This window comes from Erinaceus europaeus, chromosome 17, assembly GCF_950295315.1.
Source record: "Erinaceus europaeus chromosome 17, mEriEur2.1, whole genome shotgun sequence".
Lineage (NCBI taxonomy): Eukaryota > Metazoa > Chordata > Mammalia > Eulipotyphla > Erinaceidae > Erinaceus > Erinaceus europaeus.
The window spans coordinates 77455136-77473398 of NC_080178.1; the positions used below are offsets into that span (position 1 = coordinate 77455136).

At 45.3% G+C, this 18263-nt stretch overlaps 1 long non-coding RNA gene across 1 annotated transcript; it reads left to right on the forward strand.

The window, feature by feature from the left end:
* The first annotated feature begins 3722 nt into the window (after positions 1-3722).
* LOC132533685 (uncharacterized) lies at positions 3723-17807 on the forward strand. Its single transcript, XR_009545534.1, has 2 exons — positions 3723-3794; positions 17437-17807. It is a non-coding gene; the product is annotated as an uncharacterized LOC132533685 (long non-coding RNA).
* Positions 17808-18263: the final 456 nt, after the last annotated feature.

Sequence of the window (18263 nt, forward strand, 5' to 3'; positions counted from 1 at the left end):
TGGTCAATTGGCGATACAGCATCAGGCAGATGTTATCTGCCTACAAGAAACACATATAGCAGTCGATGAAGCTGCTCGATTCACCATCAGTGGATTCGATTTAATGTGCTATAATCTCCATCCTAAACACGGCCGAGCCATCTACGTCAAATCGTAGCTTGTGGACGTTTACCACACGGCCTCTTTGACCTTCTACGACTCCATTACTATTGGAACTATTCAGCTCGTCAACGTATATAAGCCTCCCAGTACCTCATGGGATAATGAGGTCCTGCCTAGCCCGAATCATCCAGCCGTTTACTTGGAGACTTTAATAGTCATCACCAAGACTGGGGATATTCCTCCACTCGTGCTGACGGCTCTATCTTAGCCGACTGGGCTTCAGCGAATGACCTCTCCCTATTATACAACCCCAAACAGCCAGGCTCTTTTCACAGTGCTAGATGGAATAAAGACTCGTCACCCGACCTGTGCTGGATTAGCACAGTCAACGGCCAAGCCTTTCCCGCTACGAGACAAGTTCTCAAGATCTTCCTGCACAGTCATCACTGCCCAGCTATCATCCACATTGGTCTCCAGCTCCCACTGATTCTGTGCTCGAAGAAACTAAGATGGAACTTGCAGAAAGCAAACTGGCGTCTGTTCAGTGATCTTACCAACAAATCTATTCCTGCAATTCCAATTAACTCTATCCCCTCTGAAGATTCCTACAGGCGCTTCCGCCAAGCCATTTTTAAAGCAGCTTCCCAAGCTATTCCTCGTGGGAGACGTGCTAACTATACGCCTTGTCTTGATGCTGAATGCGAGCAACTACTGAAGCAGTATGATGAGTCGGGCGACCCAGATGTGGCCGACCATCTCATTGCCTCCCTGGATGCAGCACGCCAAGCCTGCTGGCAACAACTCATAGAAAGTCTGAACTTCACCCACTCAAGTAGGAAGGCCTGGAAGCTTCTTCATAGTCTGGGTGTCGGTAGCCAACCCTCTCCCGTCTCCCATCCTCCCGTATCTCCAAACTCAGTGGCCAGTCACCTAACTCAAGTTGGACATGCTAAGATCGACCCAGTCTGGAAAAGAGAAATTTCCCATGAGTGGTCATCCCACTTCCGTTTATCTTGTCCATCTCCAAAACTCTCTCCCTTTACACTGTCTGAACTGGAAGACGCTTTGAAGAGGGTTAAACCGGGAACAGCTGCTGGCTATGATAACATCACCCCAGAACTCATTCTTAACTTGGGCAAAGAAGTGGCTCACTACATTACTGTCCCACATCTTGGAATCCGAATCTATGCCCAAAATTTGGCATCGTGCGAAGATAATAGCAGTTTTGAAACCAAAGAAAGACCCAACACTGGCCGCCAGCTATAGACCCATTTCTCTCCTCTCCGTGTGTTACAAACTCCTTGAGAGGCTGCTTCTGTCACGTATTTCTCATCTTACAGAGAAATTCCTATCACCCGTCCAAGCTGCTTTCCACCCAGGAAGATCTACCTGCAAACAAGCCCTGGCCCTCTCAACTTACATTGAAAATGGATTCCAGAAGAATTTAAAGACGGGTGCTGTCTTTGTCGATCTCACAGCAGCCTATGACACGGTCTGGCTCCGTGGTCTCCTAGTCAAGATCTCAAGATGCCTGCCTCCATGGGTGGCCAACACTATATCGTTTCTTCTCCAAAACAGAAGATTCCGGGTGCATCTGGGTGACAAGTCTAGCAGATGGAGACTTGTCTCAAGTGGCCTCCCCCAGGGCTCTGTTCTGGCTCCTACACTATTTAATATTTATATCAATGACCTCCCAGAAACTTCTTCAAGGAAGCTCATCTACGCCGATGACATCTGCTGTGCAACTCAGGCATCCAAGTTCGACATCCTCGAGGAAACACTCACGAAAGACATGTCTCGGATATCTGATTACTGTAAAAAAAAAATGGCAACTAATCCCTAGCACTGCAAAAACGGTATCATCTGTTTTCCACCTACACCATGCCTCAGCCTCGCATGAGCTTAATGTGCAGCTTGGCAATACAAGAATCCGGCATGAAGCCCAGCCAGTCTATCTTGGTGTTACTCTCCATCGCACCGTCATTTCACGAACATCTCATAAAAACTGCAGCAAAGGTGGGCGCGGGGAATAACATCATTGCAAGACTGGCCAGCTCCTCATGGGGTGCGAGCGCTTCCACACTACGATCATCACCTCTGGCATTATGCTATTCCACTGCAGAATACTGTGCCCCAGGATGGTTCTGTAGCCCCCATGTCCACTTGGTCGATTCCAAATTATACTCCTCCATGAGGATAATTTCTGGAACCATCCGTTCCACCCCGGTTCCATGGCTGCCAGTTCTTAGCAACATCGCCAAGCCAGATATTCGTCGGGATGCGGCATCATCTAAGTTCATTTCCCACATCTACGCTCGACCGGATCTGCCAATATATGCGGATATCTTTGCCCACCCTGTCCAACGCTTGACGTCTCGTCACCCAATTTGGTCCCTACGCCTACACTGAACTTCTCTGTTCCAGACTCTTGGAAACAGAGTTGGCAGTCAGCTGAGGTAAAGAACAAACACCTCATCACAGACCCCTGCAAGCGTCAACCCGGCTTTGACCTAGCACGTTATGATTGGGCCCTCCTCAATCGCTATCGAACAGGCCATGGCCGGTGCGCAGCTATGTTCCATCGCTGGGGAGCCAGAGACGACCCGAACTGCCCCTGCGGCTATAGACAGACTATGACCCACATAGTCAACGACTGCCACCTTTCCAGATTCAAAGGAGGTCTCGAAACTTTACATCAGGCTCAACCTGACGCTGTTGACTGGCTACGGAAGAAGGGCAAACGCTAGAAGAAGAAGAACAAGGGAAAAGATGTCACCAAGTAAAAGGACCTGTTTCAAAAGACCATTTATTACAAAATTCTATTTAAATGAGATACATAGGATAATCTGTGAAGACAGAAAGAAGATGAATCTTTCTGTAGGGTTAGGAGGCTGAGGATATTGGCAGGGGTAAGTGATCACTAAAGGGGGTGGGGCTTCTCTGGGGAGTGGTGGTGATTGGCCACTTCTGATTATATTTTAAAAAATAGTACATTTTGGGGCCAGGCGGTGGCGCACCTGGTTAAGCGCACACATTACAGTGTGTAAGGACCAGCGTTCAAGCCCCTGGTCCCTAGCTGCAGGGGGAAAGCTTCACGAGTGGTGAAGCAGGGCTGCAGGTATCTCTCTGTCTCTCCGTCTCTATATCTCCCCCCCACTCAATTCCTCTCTGTCTCTAACAAATAAATAAAATTAAATTTAAAAAGACTTTGGAGTGCCAAGCATGACGGAAAACCAAAAGTCGTCCATTTTCAAGGTAAAATTGTCTGGTATATAAACTGTATTTCACTAGAGAAAACTGTGAGCCCCCTCCCCCATGGTTCAGAAAGTGATGTCTGCAAATCAGAAGCTAAGCCTTAGGGCAGTGCATATAGTAATCTTTCCAGATTTCCCATTTGACCCACATACTGAAGAAGATATCAACCCTTGCCACACTGCTGGGGGCCCGGGGATGATGTTGGAAAACAAACCAACCAAGCCAAGCATAAACCTATCTGTCTTTGTTTGAGGTGGGAAAAATTAATCGACAGTTATTATTCTATTCCAGTCCAGCTGCTTTCAAATGGTTCCTTGCAATCTTGCCTTTCGTCCAGCTCAGTTTGGAAGGCTGTGGGGGAGCGGTGCTGGTGGGTCAACCCGATGCAAGTTATGAGAAGAAGCTGCAGCAAGAACCTGTCTGTCTTCAAATTAACTGTAAGTTCCAAAGCTGGAAATCAAAGCGATAGTAAATAAATAGTAAGATTCTAAATAGTAAGATTCTAAATAGTAAGATTCAGTCATTTGCAAATCACACTCCTCCTCGAGATCTCGTCTCAGCTACAAAGACAAGACTGAAGTCTTGGTGCAGCCTTTGCTTTAATGACGTTTTCCAAAACTTGAGCAAATTGCTGATGGGAAGGAGAGAAATCAGGATCCTAATTAAGTTGCCCCCGTTTGAAAAGTTGTAGATGATTACCACAAAGATTTCCGAACCTAAAAATATTTAAACGTGAAAAAACGGAAGAAATGATGCTTAGAATTATTTCCCAAGCATAACTAACGAAGGTGCGTGATTATGACTGAGACGGGAACGTAATTTTATCACTTAGAAATCATATTCTTTGCTCCATTTTTCACCAGTGTGGCTAAATATAGACATATTCACAAGGGAAATGCCTTTGGCAGAAGGCAAAGAAGAGGGACTACATTTCCCCTCCCCTCGATAGCTCTCAGTGTTGTTAATTCACACTCAGTAAATATTTATTTTGGTCGTGGTTTGGAGAAAAATCTAGAGGTGGTGTGTTGGCTTTTCGAAATGCCAAGCCCTGGCTTTGATGGATGCTCTCTGCTCCCCATTGAATCCTGGCTGTGACTCTATGATGTGACACTATCATTGTCGTCTTGTATTTTGCAGATGAAGGCTGACATCGAGGAAGTAAGTAGCTTGCCCAGGGCCACGGGCCAAGCGTAAGAGAGCTGAGACTGAATCCCCATCTTAGAGCAGAGCTGTGCTCCCTAGTACACATGCGCTGGTCACCTTCAGCATGCAAGGCCTCAGGCCTCCAGCCACATGGTGGAACCTGCATCTTCTGTCCCTTGCCTGGCGGACGCTAAGGGCCAGCTAACATGACCTAGTTAGCACTTACTCGAGATACTTAAAATATTACTTCCTATTAAAAAATATTTTTATTTATTTAATATTGGCTGGAGACAGAGAGAAATCAAGAGAGGAAGGGGAGATTGCAAGGGAGAGAAACAGAGACCTGCAGCCCTGCTTCACCACTCGTGAAGCTTTCCCCCTGCAGGTGGGGACTGGGGGCTTGAACCTGAGTCCTTGCTCACTGGAGTATGTGAGCTCATCCAGGTGCACCACCGCCTGGCTTCTTAAAATATCACTTCCTAGACATGCTTTTCATGACCTCCCCATCACCACCTCCATCACCCTCCTGGATTATCTGTCTCCTTACTTCTCCTCCTACACTTTTCCTTTGTGGTACTCCCACAGCTGTAGGCAAATGCACAGCTAGTTGTTCAATGACTGAGCCCCGTGTTGGAGAGCAAGCTTCCCCAGGGCCTGGCTGGTGCCTATGATTGACTGTAAACCATGAATTTCTCCTCCCCCCAAAAGGAAAAAAAAACATGTTTTAGTTCAACTTCAGTTGCCAATAACATTTGTTTTTAATTATCGGGGAACATTTTAGTCTTTAATAGCTGATTGTATGATAACTGTTTAAAAAGCATACACATCATTTTGAGAAAGAGGAAAAAAGAAAGTTGTAAAAAGAATAAGGGATTTTTTTAAAAAATATATTATTTATTTATTTATTTTCTCTTTTTATTTGTTGCCCTTGTTTTTCATTGTTGTTGTAGTTATTGTTATTGATGTTGTCGTTGTTGGATAGGACAGAGAGAAATGGAGCGAGGAAGGGAAGACAGAGAGAGGGAGAGAAAGACAGACAGACCTGCTTCACCGTCTGTGAAGCGACTCATAAGGGAAAGATTTTATGGTGAGTGTGAAAAAAAATTCAGTGAGTAGACAGACATCGGCTATGCCCTTGCATTGTTTTTTAAGATTATTTTATTTATTTATTTTTTGCAGTGTGACGGATAAGCAAATATCTACAAGGTAGAAATTAGAGACCTAGAAGGAGAAAGGGCTCGAGAGAGAAGGGGATTATTAAGGCCATAATGTTTGAGCTGGCTTGCGGTGGACGGGCTGACATTTCAGATGAAGAAAACCAGAAGCGAAGTGTGGAGCCAGGCAAACACAGTCCGCTGAGTCGGTCGCTGGGGTACATAACACTTACTTAGAAAACAAAGTAAGAAAAAAATAAAAGGAAACCAGCCAATTTTAGGTGTCCTTTTACCTAAAAGTGTTTGGGTATAGACCGTCTTTGGAGGCCTAGAGACAAATGGAATCATGTAGCTTGAAGATTAGCTACAAAAACTTCTCAAAAACTGCGGAAAGTTACAAAAGCCAAGATACAAAAAATACTTGTGTTTTTGGCTCATGTGCCACGTGCCTCACTGAGAAGGAATGGAAATGAGCCCTGGGTGTGTGAGAACAGATGAGGATGCTATGGCCTCTGTTTCTCTGCCTAATACTTGTCCTAAACCCAGAGAAGAGGAGGAGGAGGCTGCAGATTATCTAAGCCAAGTCATGAAGAGTCTCTTAAGGGACTGGGTGGTGGCACACCGGGTTAATTGCACATGGTGAGAAGCACAAGGACCGGCCTAAGGATCCCATTTTGAGCCCCTGGCTCCCCAACTGCAGGGGGTGGGGGGGTGTCACTTCACAGGCAGTGAAGCAGGTCTGCAGGAGTTTATCTTTCTCTCCCACTCTGTCTTCCCCTCCTCTCTCTATTTCTCTTTGCCCTATCCAGCAGCAACAACAATAAAATGGAAATGTTGGCCCCCAGGAGCAGTGGATTCGTAGTGTAGGCACTGGGCCCCAGCAATAACTGTGAAGGCCAAAAAAAAAGCCTCTTAAAAACCAGTTCATCACTACTTAAGCTCAAAATCAATTGAAGAAATCAGACAAGGATCAATAGTATTGACTCCATAAAACTTAGTCTATTCTGGGAGTCAGGAAGTAGCGCAGCTGGTTAAGTGCATGTGGCGCAAAGTGCAAGGACCGGCATAAGGATCCTGGTTCGAGCCCCCGGCTCCCCACCTGCAGGGGAGTCGCTTCACAGGCGGTAAAGCAGGTCTGCAGGTGTCTTGTCTTTCTCTCCCCCTCTCTGTCTTCCCCTCCTCTCTTCATTTCTCTCTGTCCTATCCAACAATGACGACATCAACAACAACAACAACAACAATAATAACTACCACAATAAAACAAGGGCAACAAAAGGGAATAAATATAAATATCTTTTTTTAAAAATTAGTCTACTCTATGTCAAAATCCACAATTTCAATGAAAGACAGGCAGCACACTGAGAAAAATCCTCAGCACCAGGAGATGGCAAAACACAATTCAGTTCAATACGGCAACGAGACCTAGACCTATGCATGTTACCAGAACTGCTGTGCATGGAGGATTCGAGAAACAGTAAGAGCCTCTGCTCTCGGGGAGCCCGCAGTGAGCAGGCTGGGAAACTCGGAATCCCAGCACGAGCACACACCACCTCTCTGTGAAAAGAGAGGTGGAGGGTGCATAGTCACACCCAGGGGACAGAGCAGCTTGCCTGGAGAGAGGCTTCGTACAATAAAATCTGTAGGACTCTACAAAGTAACGGACAGGAGAAGCGAGTATCCAAAACGATGGGAATGCACAAGCTTCCAGGTTCAAGTCCCCACTCCCCACTCCACATGAAGGAAGGAAACTTCACGAGTGATGAAACAGTGTTGCAAGTGTCTCTTGTCTCTCTCCTTCCCTCTCCTCTTTCCCTCTCCCTCTCCCTCTCCCTCTCTCTCCCCCTCTTCCTCTCCCTCTCCCTCCCCCCCTCTCTCTGTCTCTCCCCCACCTCCAGGAGAGTGATAGAAGTGGCCAGGTGTTCTCAAGGTACAAGGCTTGGCAGCAGGATAGGTCTGCATCTCAACCAGGGAAGACATTCTATCGAAGACAGATTTTAACGGGATCTCGGCTATCTGAATATTGCAATTGTAAAACTGTCATGAAAGGAAGCTTGAAGCTCACTGAATAATGTTCTCTGGCACTTTAATTCTGTGGAATTGAAAATAGGAAAAAATGAATTTCCTGGCCTCTTGCCAAAGCAGATATAAATAAGTAGTTATTGAGGCTCTATTTATTTCCTGAGAATTTTAATAAAGAGAAATATTTGTGGTTTAGAATTACCTCTGAAGCGACGCAGCAAAGAATAGATAGTTTATAACTTCAGAGAACAAAAAAAGAAACTTGCAAATACTTGATGTGGGCAGATCAATTAAGTGGTAATACATGCTACATTATAATTTTAATCACCATGAAATTAAAATATGCTAATGAGCGTTAACACGATTTTATCCTTTCAAGTTATGATTTAATTTATGAGACTTTTCTGACTGCTTTCTTATTTCCTTGGTTATTTCTCTTACTCTGTCTACCACTTTAGAGTCTTCTCTCCCAGTGCGTATTGTTCAAGACAACCACCAATTAGATGAGCTCATCTTCCCTTAGCAATTAAAGATCCTGCGCATTTTAATCTACTTCTTTTTCACTTCCTGGCATAAAACATACAGAGAATGAGAACACAGCTCTTAAAGGCCTTTGAGCTTACTAGTTGTCTCTCTGTCCTAGTGAAACGGAGGCACATGAAGTGTTGTTTTGCCTTTACCAAGCTCTGTCATGTCTGGGGAGAGAAGAGTTGCCTCCTTGGCTCCGACAGGGCAGCTCTCTTTGGATCTGATGTTCTCCTGGCGCTTCTCTGTCGCTGTTAGTGTCTCCCATCTCTGTCTCTTCTTCTCTGTGCTGCTTCACTGCCCCCCTGCCCACAAACACAGAGGCCTCAGTGGATGAATCATGTTGCAAACACTGTGTTTGCCTTTACTGACTATCGGTCATTCCCCACAGCTCCTATTTCCCACAGCTCAAAATCCCATACTTGGACGGCCAAAAATGATCTTGATGAAGGAGAAGAAATTGTTTAATAGTATAGCAAATGTGACTCGATGGAAAAAGAACATCAAGCAGAGGTTAAATGCTCCCCCAGAAGACACCGCTGTGTCTACAGGAAGTGCCAGTTCACGCCTTTCACGGGGAGGTCAGACTCCACTCTGTTCTGCTTCAGTTGCCCACATTCAAGACTACTGGCTTCACCTCACTCTGTGTGGGAAACAGCATTTACCCATCACTCTTAAGTCGGCTTGAGAATGCATTAGGTCCACCCAACCATGCAATGATGGGATCTTTCTTTAAAAAAAATATTTCTTTATTTATTCATTCCCTTTTGTTGCCCTTGTTGTTTTATTGTTGTAGTTATTATTGTTGTTGTTGATGTTGTCGTTGCTGGATAGGACAGAGAGAAATGGAGAGAGGAGGGGAAGACAGAGAGGGGGAGGGAAAGACAGACACCTGCAGACCTGCTTCACTGCCTGTGAGGCGCCTCCCCTGCAGGTGGGGAGCCAGGACAGTATGGCAGTTGACTCATACGTAGTGAGGAAAGCAGGGATTAAAGCCTGATGACCTCGGGAACTAGTTGCTACATTTGGAAATCAAGCTGAGTGTAGGGAGGGGCTCAGCAGGGGCACGCAGGCCACAGAAGCACAAGCGAGCGAGGGCTTGATCCAGGGCACTGCACAGGGCAGAGTGGTATTCTGGTCTCTCACACACACATAAAATGAATCGGTAACTTTAAAACCAAAAAAACAAAACAAAAATCAGTGGGATTTGGGAGATAGTTCAGTGCGTTAGGACACCACCTTGCATGCCTAAAGTTCCTTGTTCCATTCCTAGCAAGGACCTTGTGTGAGACCTGAGCAGTACTTTGACCCCTGCTCCAGCTCTCTCATAATAAAGAAATCTGGAAGTATTTATAAAAAGGCAAACCCAGTTGGATACAGGTGTCTTGATTTGAAATGACATGACACGGTCTTAATTAAAGTGGCATCTCAGGCACATTTGCTGATGTCTTTGGAGCCAAAGACCTGTGGTGCAGAGGAGCCTGGCACACTGGGCATTTACTCAGTGCCAGGGGCAGCGTGAGGATGCTGATCTATTCACAGAGGGAACTAGACGGTATATTTCATGAGAAATCAAAGGGAGACAGAGCATTACGGTCTGGAATTAGAAAACCTACAAACCACAGAGAAAGGTACGCCAGTCATTTCAGTATCTTGACTATTGTAACTAGCGCTGCCGACAACACAGAGGGCAGATGTCTTTGGATGAATATTCAAAAGTGGGCTAGTTGTATCATCTGACATTTCTATGCTTATGTTTTAAGGAATCTATGTTCTACTTTTCTTTCTTTTTTTTTCTTTCTTTCTTTTTTACCAAAGCTATTTTTTTACTATTTATTTATTTATTCCCTTTTGTTGACCTTGTTGTTTTATTGTTGTAGTTATTGTTGTTGTTATTGATGTCATTGTTGTTGCATAGGACAGAGAGAAATGGAGAGAGGAGGGGAAGACAGAGAGGGGGAGAGAAAGACAGACACCTGCAGACCTGCTTCACTGCCTGTGAAGCGACTCCCCTGCAGGTGGGGAGCCGGGGGCTCGAACTGGGATCCTTACGCCGGTCCTTGTGCTTTGAGCCACGTGCACTTAACCCACTGCGCTACCGCCCGGCTCCCTCTGTTCTACTTTTCATAGTGATGTAGCAATCATACCCTACACCGTGTGAGGATTCCTTTTCTCTACATCCTTACCAATAATTTTTTTTTCTTATTCTTTTTTTTCTAATAACCATTGTGATAGATCTGAGGTAATATCTCATTTTGGTTTTAATTTGCATTTCCCTAGTAATAATAAGTGGTGATTAACATCTTTTCCTGTATCTGTTTGCCATATATAAATTTTTGTTTCCCTTTTGTTGCCCTTGTTGTTTAACATTGTTGTGGTTATTGATGTTGTCGTTGTTGGATAGGACAGAGAGAAATGGAGAGAGGAGGGGAAGACAAAGAGGGGGAGAGAAAGACAGACACCTGCAGACCTGCTTCACCACTTGTGAAGCGACTCCCCTGCAGGTGGGGAGCTGGGGCTCGAACCGGGATCCTTATGCCGGTACTTGCGTTTTGTGCCACGTGCGCTTAACCCACTGCGCTACCGCCCGACTCCCCGCACCTTTATTTCTAAGGCCAAACCCAGGTCCTGGTCTACAGGAGGTTCGTAAGCAATGTGTTTAGCCTGAGTAAGATGAAGGCCATCTCCACATTTACAGCCCGTCTTAATTAGCACGTTGGCCAGGGTTTTGTTCTGCCTTTCCAGCTGAAGCTTGCTCATTTAGACACAGACTGATAAAATATGGAATATTGTTGCTGTGGAAACAAATTGGGAGAGTGACTTTCTTCACTCTTCTATATAAATGTAGGAGGCACACCTCATGTCCGAACTGAATACGAACTCTGAATATGAACACAGTACTACTGCAAGGATTGAGCTTGTCCTCAAGGCGCCCCGGCGGTCAACAGCAGTCCCGGGACACACTCCATGGGCCACGCTAGCCTATGGTCTTGCTCACTTTGATGCACAGCCACTGGGCTAAATATTATTTTCAGTGTGTCCTATAATAAAATCACTGCAATTCAGTAGATTTCTGTTTGGGCATTTGAAATGCCTTAAAAACATTCAGTCTTGGGAGTCGGGTGGTAGCGCAGCGGGTTAAGCATACGTGGCACAAAGTGCAAGGACCGGCATAAGGATCCCAGTTCGAGCCTCGGCTCCCCATCTACAGGGGAGTCACTTCACAGGCGGTGAAGCAGGTCTGCAGGTGTCTGTCCTTCTCTCCCCCCTCTCTCCCCCCTCCCTCTCCCTCTCTTCCCTCCGTTTCTCTCTGTCCTATCTAACAATGATGACATCAATGACAGCAAGAACAATAAAACAAGGGCAACAAAATAGAATAAATAATAAATTAAAATTTTTAAAAACAACAAAAAAAAACAAGCAAAAAAAAAAAAAGAAAGAAAGAAAGAAATATTCAGTATGGACCCAAGGTCACTGTGGGATGCAGAAGGTGGAAGGTCTGGCTTCTGTCACTGCTTCCCTGCTGAACATGGGTGGTGACTGGTCAATCCATATTCCCAGCCTGCCTCTCTCTTTCCCTAGTGGGTTGGGGGCTCTGGGGGAAGCGGAGCTCCAGGACACCTTGGTGGGGCCGTCTGTCCAGGGAAGTCTGGTCAGGGGAGGGGATAGGATAGGATACGGAAATCTGGTGGAGTTGTACCCCTCTTATCCTATGGTTTTGTTAATGTCTCCTTTTAAAAATAAATTTAAAAATTTTTTTAAAAAGAATAAAAAAACCATTCAGTCTAAGAGCTGGGTGGTGATGGTCTACCTGGTTGAGCATACGCAGTCCGAAATGCAAGGCAAGAATCCAGGTTTGAGCCTTTGGTCCCCACTCCAGAGAAAGAAGTGTCCAGAGGTGAGGAAGCACCTCAGGTTATTTAATCTACCGGCTGGAGAAGATAGGTTAGGACGGTTCACAGATCAAGCAGATGGTGCTTGTGATTAATGCACAGGCCTGGGCTTCCGTGAGGCTTGCTGGGCTTTACAAGCTCTGCACAGCCCCTGGGGGCCCCTGTGCATTTCAATGCTCACCTGTACATTTCAGATCACACGCTCAGAGGCTGAGACTGAATCTTTTTTTGTAGCTGTCATGAATACAGCATAGGCAGAAACCAAACTCATTTATTTTTTTCCGAATCAGCTTCTCTTTCTGAATCTTCATACTGGTAAGGGGTGCTGCCGCCAGCCCAGGTGTCCAAGCAGAGACCTGAGTATCTGAGGTCCCTTCACACCCTTACTTGCACTTGATTTTCAGTCAGTCACCAAGTCCCGTTGATTCTCTGTCTGAACCGCTCTGGACCCCATCTGGCTTCCCGGCCTCTCCGTGTGCACCACCGGTGAAGGCCACCTCTCTCCCTCACCTGGGCTCCTGACTGCAGCTTCCAGGAAAGTCTCCTGTTTACACTCTCACCCTTTATCTTAGTCTTCATCAAGACTGAATTCTGGGTGGGGGTAGATAGCATAATGGTTATGCAAACAGACTCCAGTGCCTGAGGCTTCAAAGTCCTAGCTTTAGCCCCCCCCCCCCCCCACAGACCACATAAACCAGAGCTGAGCGGTGCTCTAGTAAAGGGAAAAGAGGGGTGAGGGTGGGGGAGGGAGAGAGTGAGTTACTGGGGTGGGGGGAGTAAGGGGGGGGGGAAGACTGAATTCTGTCTCCAAAATACACATCTCTCCCTTAGCCCCTTTCCTGACCTGCTATTCTCACTTAAACACGTCCAAATGCTGCCATGTCTTCAGTTCTTTCTCTGATTACTTCTTCCCTTCTCATTTCACAGTCCAGCCTCATGGAACACCTTTCAGAACCTCAAACACATGCTATTTCTTTATGCCCAGGTCTTTATACTTACTCAGACTGTGCTGACAGAATTACAATCGGACAATACTGGGGGCGGGATGATAGTGGGAGAACCCAGGTTCAAGTCACCCAGCCACAATCACATGGGAAGATCGCATACCAAGGTGAAGCTTCGTGAGCAATGGAGAAGTTCTTTAGAGTCTCTCTCTCTCTCTCCCCCTCACCGTCCCTCCCCACCTCCCTCTATCTGGAAAAAGCAATCTACCAGGAATAGTGGAATCACAGAGGCCTGAAGTCCCAGAAAAAGCCCCAGCAGAGGAAAAGAAGGAGGAGAAAGAGGAGGAGGAGAAGAAGCAAATGAAAAGAGAAGACTGGGAATTATCAAATTATACATAGAGAAAATTCTGGAGAAGAAAGGGGTGGGGAGATAGCATAATGGTTATGCAAAGAGACTCTCATGTCTGAGGCTCCAAAGTCTCAGGTTCAATCCCCCAGAGTTGAGTAGTACTCTAGTGAGAGACAGACAGAGAGAGAGACAGACAGACAGACAGAGAGGGAGGGAGGGAGGGAATTCTGAGTTTTTTTTTTTTTTTTTTTTTAGGACAGAGAGAAATGGAGAGTGGGGGAAGACAGAGAGGGGAGAGAAAGATAGACACCTGCAGACCTGCTTCACCGCTTATGAAGTGAGTCCCCTGCAGGTGGGGAGCCAGGGGCCCGAACCGGGATCCTTACACTGGTCCTTGCACTTTGTGCCATGTGAGCTTATTTATTTAAATTTTTTTTTAAATAATTTATTTCTTTATTGGGGAATTAATGCTTTACATTCAGCAGTAAATACAATAGTTTGTACATGCATAACATTCCCCAGTTTCCCATTTAACAATACAACCCCCACTATGTCATTCATCATCTTTCATGGATCTGTATTCTCCCCACCCACCCACCCACCCCAGAGTCTTTTACTTTGGTGTCATACTTCAATTCTGAGTTTTCTGATACATGTTTATATTAAAGTATTTTTAGTCACCTTTCCTTTGATGCTTTTCTAACCATCCTCTATCTGGTCCTTCATTTGAATATTTAACAGACCTCTCAGAATCAGCCACATCAAATAACCATTCATGATCTCCTCTGGTGATTAAATACACCATTCTCCATAACAGATACCACTGCTCATACACTAGCTAGTTTACGTACTTATTTTGTTATGTCGTTTCCAGTGAAAGGTGAATTCCAATAAACGCTCTAATTTTAATTTCTGTTTTCTTCAATTACAAATTACCAGTGTCTGGTACTATTCCTGACTGTCAGGGACTCAAGCTACCCACCCCCACACACACTTTCATAAATGAGAGCCCCAGCCTCCCGTGTGACGTTATTAGGAGGTACACTCTTAAGATGTAATCAGAGTTAAATGAGATCATAAGGATGAAGTTCCCACAAAAAGAACTGGTGACCTTGTAAAAAGACTGGTTTTACTGGTCCGTGTGAAGATACAAAAAGACGTCCCTCACTCTGAATATGGAGGAGCCCTCACTGGAAACCAACCATGCGGAGGCACCCTCATCTCTGACTTCTGGCTATGAGAAATGAATTTACATATTCTTGTTACAGTAACTACAGCAGTCTATAATATAGACATGGGCTGAGCGGCAGGTCACCGGCAGAGCACACGTTACGGTATTCAATGGATTCAAGCCCCCACCCCCACCTGCAGAGGGGAAGCTTCACAAGTGGTGAAGCAGGTGTCTCTTTCTCCTCTTTCTCCGCTCCCCTCCTTAAAAGAAAGAAGAGAAAAGAAAGGAAAAAGAAAGAAAGAGAGAAAGAAGAAGAAAAAATGGCTGTCAGGAGTCAGGAGTGGTGGAGATGCCATGCAGGCACCAAGCCCCAGCATTAACCCTGGTGGAAATTAAAAACAACTAAATAAAAAATAATAATAATAAAAGGGAGTCGGGCGGTAGCGCAGTGGGTTAAGTGCACGTGGCGCAAAGCGCAAGGACCGGAGTAAGGATCCCGGTTCGAGCCCCCGGCTCCCCACCTGCAGGGGAGTCGCTTCACAGGCGGTGAAGCAGGTCTGCAGGTGTCTGTCTTTTTCTCCCCCTCTCTGTCTTCCCTTCCTCTCTCCATTTCTCTCTGTCCTGTCCAACAACGATGACATCAATAACAACAACAATAATAACTACAACAATAAAAAGCAACAAGGGCAACAAAAGGGAAAACAAACAAATAAATATAAAAATAAATAAAGTTTAAAAAGTAATAATAAAAAAAAAAAACTCACAGCCCACAGCAGACACTTAATCAATCAACAGCCTGATAGTCTCCAAAAGTGGAGGTTCAAGCTGTCCCGCTGCTGTTCACTGTGGGACCCTCATACTGTCTCCCGGCCTCTGTGCTTCATTGGCCTGACGTTCAGCAGGAAGGCATCCTCGCACTCTCTCGGCTTAGCTGTGTGAGTCTAGGATTCTCAGGTGGTGTGTCAGTGCCTTCCATGCTCAGATGCTCAGCTCCTGTGAGGAGCTGCAGTGTTAACACACACACCAGCGCCCTGGCAGAAGGCAGACTCCTTCCACAGAGGCACTGGAACAAATCCCCGGCACAAGACGACTCTATTTTATTTTGATGTGACAAGTCACCGGCCCTGAGTGACACTGCATTTTCCTTTTCTTTTCTCTGCTCCCTCGTGTGGTCCAGTTTTTGATGTCAACTCCCTTCCCACTCTTAGCCTCTTTTACAGACCTTAGGCCCTACTGCAGCAAAAGGAACTCTTGTCAAGAAATGTACAGCCGGGAGTCGGGCTGTAGCGCAGCGGGTTAAGCGCAGGTGGCGCAAAGCACAAGGACTGGTGTAAGGATCCCGGTTCAAACCCCAGCTCCCCACCTGCAGGGGAGTCGCTTCATAGGTGGTGAAGCAGGTCTGCAGGTGTCTGTCTTTCTCTCCTCCTCTCTGTCTTCCCCTCCTCTCTCCATTTCTCTTTGTCCTATCCAACAACGACAACAACAATAATAACTACAACAATAAAACAACAAGGGCGACAAAAGGGAATAAATAAATAAAATTAATATTTTTTTAAAAAAAAGAAATGTACGGCCATTGGGCATTATGCAAAAGGGCTCTCTGAGCACAATAAACAATGTCTCAAAGAAACACTTTCCAGTGAGTTGGAAGAAATAGGTGGCAAGAGCAGTTCCTGCCCCCAATTTCTCCCAAGGAGACTACACCTTGAGCAACTGTCTGTAAGAATATGCTTTTCAATTGACCCTCTCACTAAACCCTGTAACACTTTTAATAAGATGAGGTATTTATAGAACACTGTTTGATAAATTCCTGGGTTGTTTCATCTGGTGCCTGATTTGGATAAAACTTGCTAATCTTGCCAAGATTTTAAGATGTTCAGTAGTTTTTCTTTTTCTTTCTTTCTTTCTTTCTTTCTTTCTTTCTTTCTTTCTTTCTTTCTTTCTTTCTTTCTTTTTGTATCAAACCAGGAGGTGGAGAGAGAAACAATCTCATGGTGATGGAGGACTGGTGGGGCAGAACAGCTGTTACATAAGTTAGTTCCTGACAATGTTGTGATAATGATGGAGAAGACACCACAAAATATCTTCATTTAAGCAAATGAGAAAAATTTCTCAGAGATTGAGAGAGTCCCCTTAGCTCACACAGACAACATAGAATCTCTGTACTGACCATGGGAGACTCTGGGCAAATCCCAGCCATCTCCACTCTGTTGCTATAAGGTTGTTGATTCAGTCAGCAAACATTCATTAAGTGTCTACTGTGTGCTATGTCTTTTTTGGGTTTTTTTGCTTCCAGGGCTGTTGCTGGAGCTTGGTGCCAGCGCTATAAATCCGCTGCTCCTGGCAGCCATTTTTTTTTCCCATTTTACTGGATAGGACAGAGAGAATTTGAGAGAGGAGGGGGAGAAAGAGAGGCAGAAAGACAGACACCCGCAGATCTGCTTCACTGGTTATAAAATTAGTAAAGTCGGGAGTCGGCGGTAGCGCAGCGGGTTAAGCGCACGTGGCGTAAGTATCCCAATTCAAGGCCCAGCTCCCCACCTGCAGGGGAGTCGCTTCCCAGGTGGTGAAGCAGGTCTGCAGGTGTCTGTCTTTCTCTCCCCCTCTCTGTCTTCCCCTCCTCTCTCCATTTCTCTCTGTCCTAGCCAACAACAATGACATCAATAATAACTACAACAATAAAACAATAAGGGCAACAAAAGGGAATAAATAAATATTTAGAAAAAATTAGTAAAGTCACGGACCCCTTGGAATCGACCTAAAATAGACCTCCTAGCCTTTTCCAAAATGAAGACCCCTGAATCTCACCTGCTCTATTCTTACCTTTAGGCTCCTGACTATTAAATAATTTGTCCTGCTTTTTATCTTAATGCTTTTTCAGCCACCAAGTTGCAGATGCTACCATGACCAACCTGACTTCACTGGACAGAGGACTTCGCCAATGTAGCCTGGAACCCCACCTCTCCAGAGCCCGGCCCCACTAGGGAAAGAGAGAGGCAGGCTGGGAATATGGATCCACCTGCCAACGTCCATGTTCAGCAGGGAAGCAATTACAGAAGCCAGACCTTCCACCTTCTGCATCCCACAATGACCCTGGGTCCATACTCCCAGAGGGATAGAGAATGGGAAAGCTATCAGGGGAGGGGATGGGATACAGAGTTCTGGTGGTGGGAATTGTGTGGAGTTGTACCCCTCTTATCCTATGGTCTTGTCGATAATTATTAAATCAATAAAAAAAGAGAGAGACTCTAACCTGATTAATATAATTGTACAATACTGCATATCACATTTTAACTGAATCAAACAAATCAAAGTTATTTCACATGTTTTGTCAGCTGATTCACTGACTCTGTTGCTGAACCCAGAGTAACACGCTGATTACAAATCAATGATTACATTAGAAACACATAGAGGAAAATTAACTTGTACGTCATGTTTAAGATTTTTTAAAATTTTTTTCTTTTCTTTTTTTAATATTTATTTATTCTCTTTTGTTGATCTTGTTTTATTGTTGTAGTTATTGTTGTTGTTACTGATGTTGTCATTGTTGGATAGGACAGTGAGAAATGGAGAGAGGAGGGGAAGACAGAGGGGGAGAGAAAGACAGACACCTGCAGACCTGCTTCACCGCCTGTGAAGCGACTCCTCTGCAGGTGGGGAGCTGGGGGCTCGAACCTTCATCCTTCTGCAGGTCCTTGTGTTTTGCGC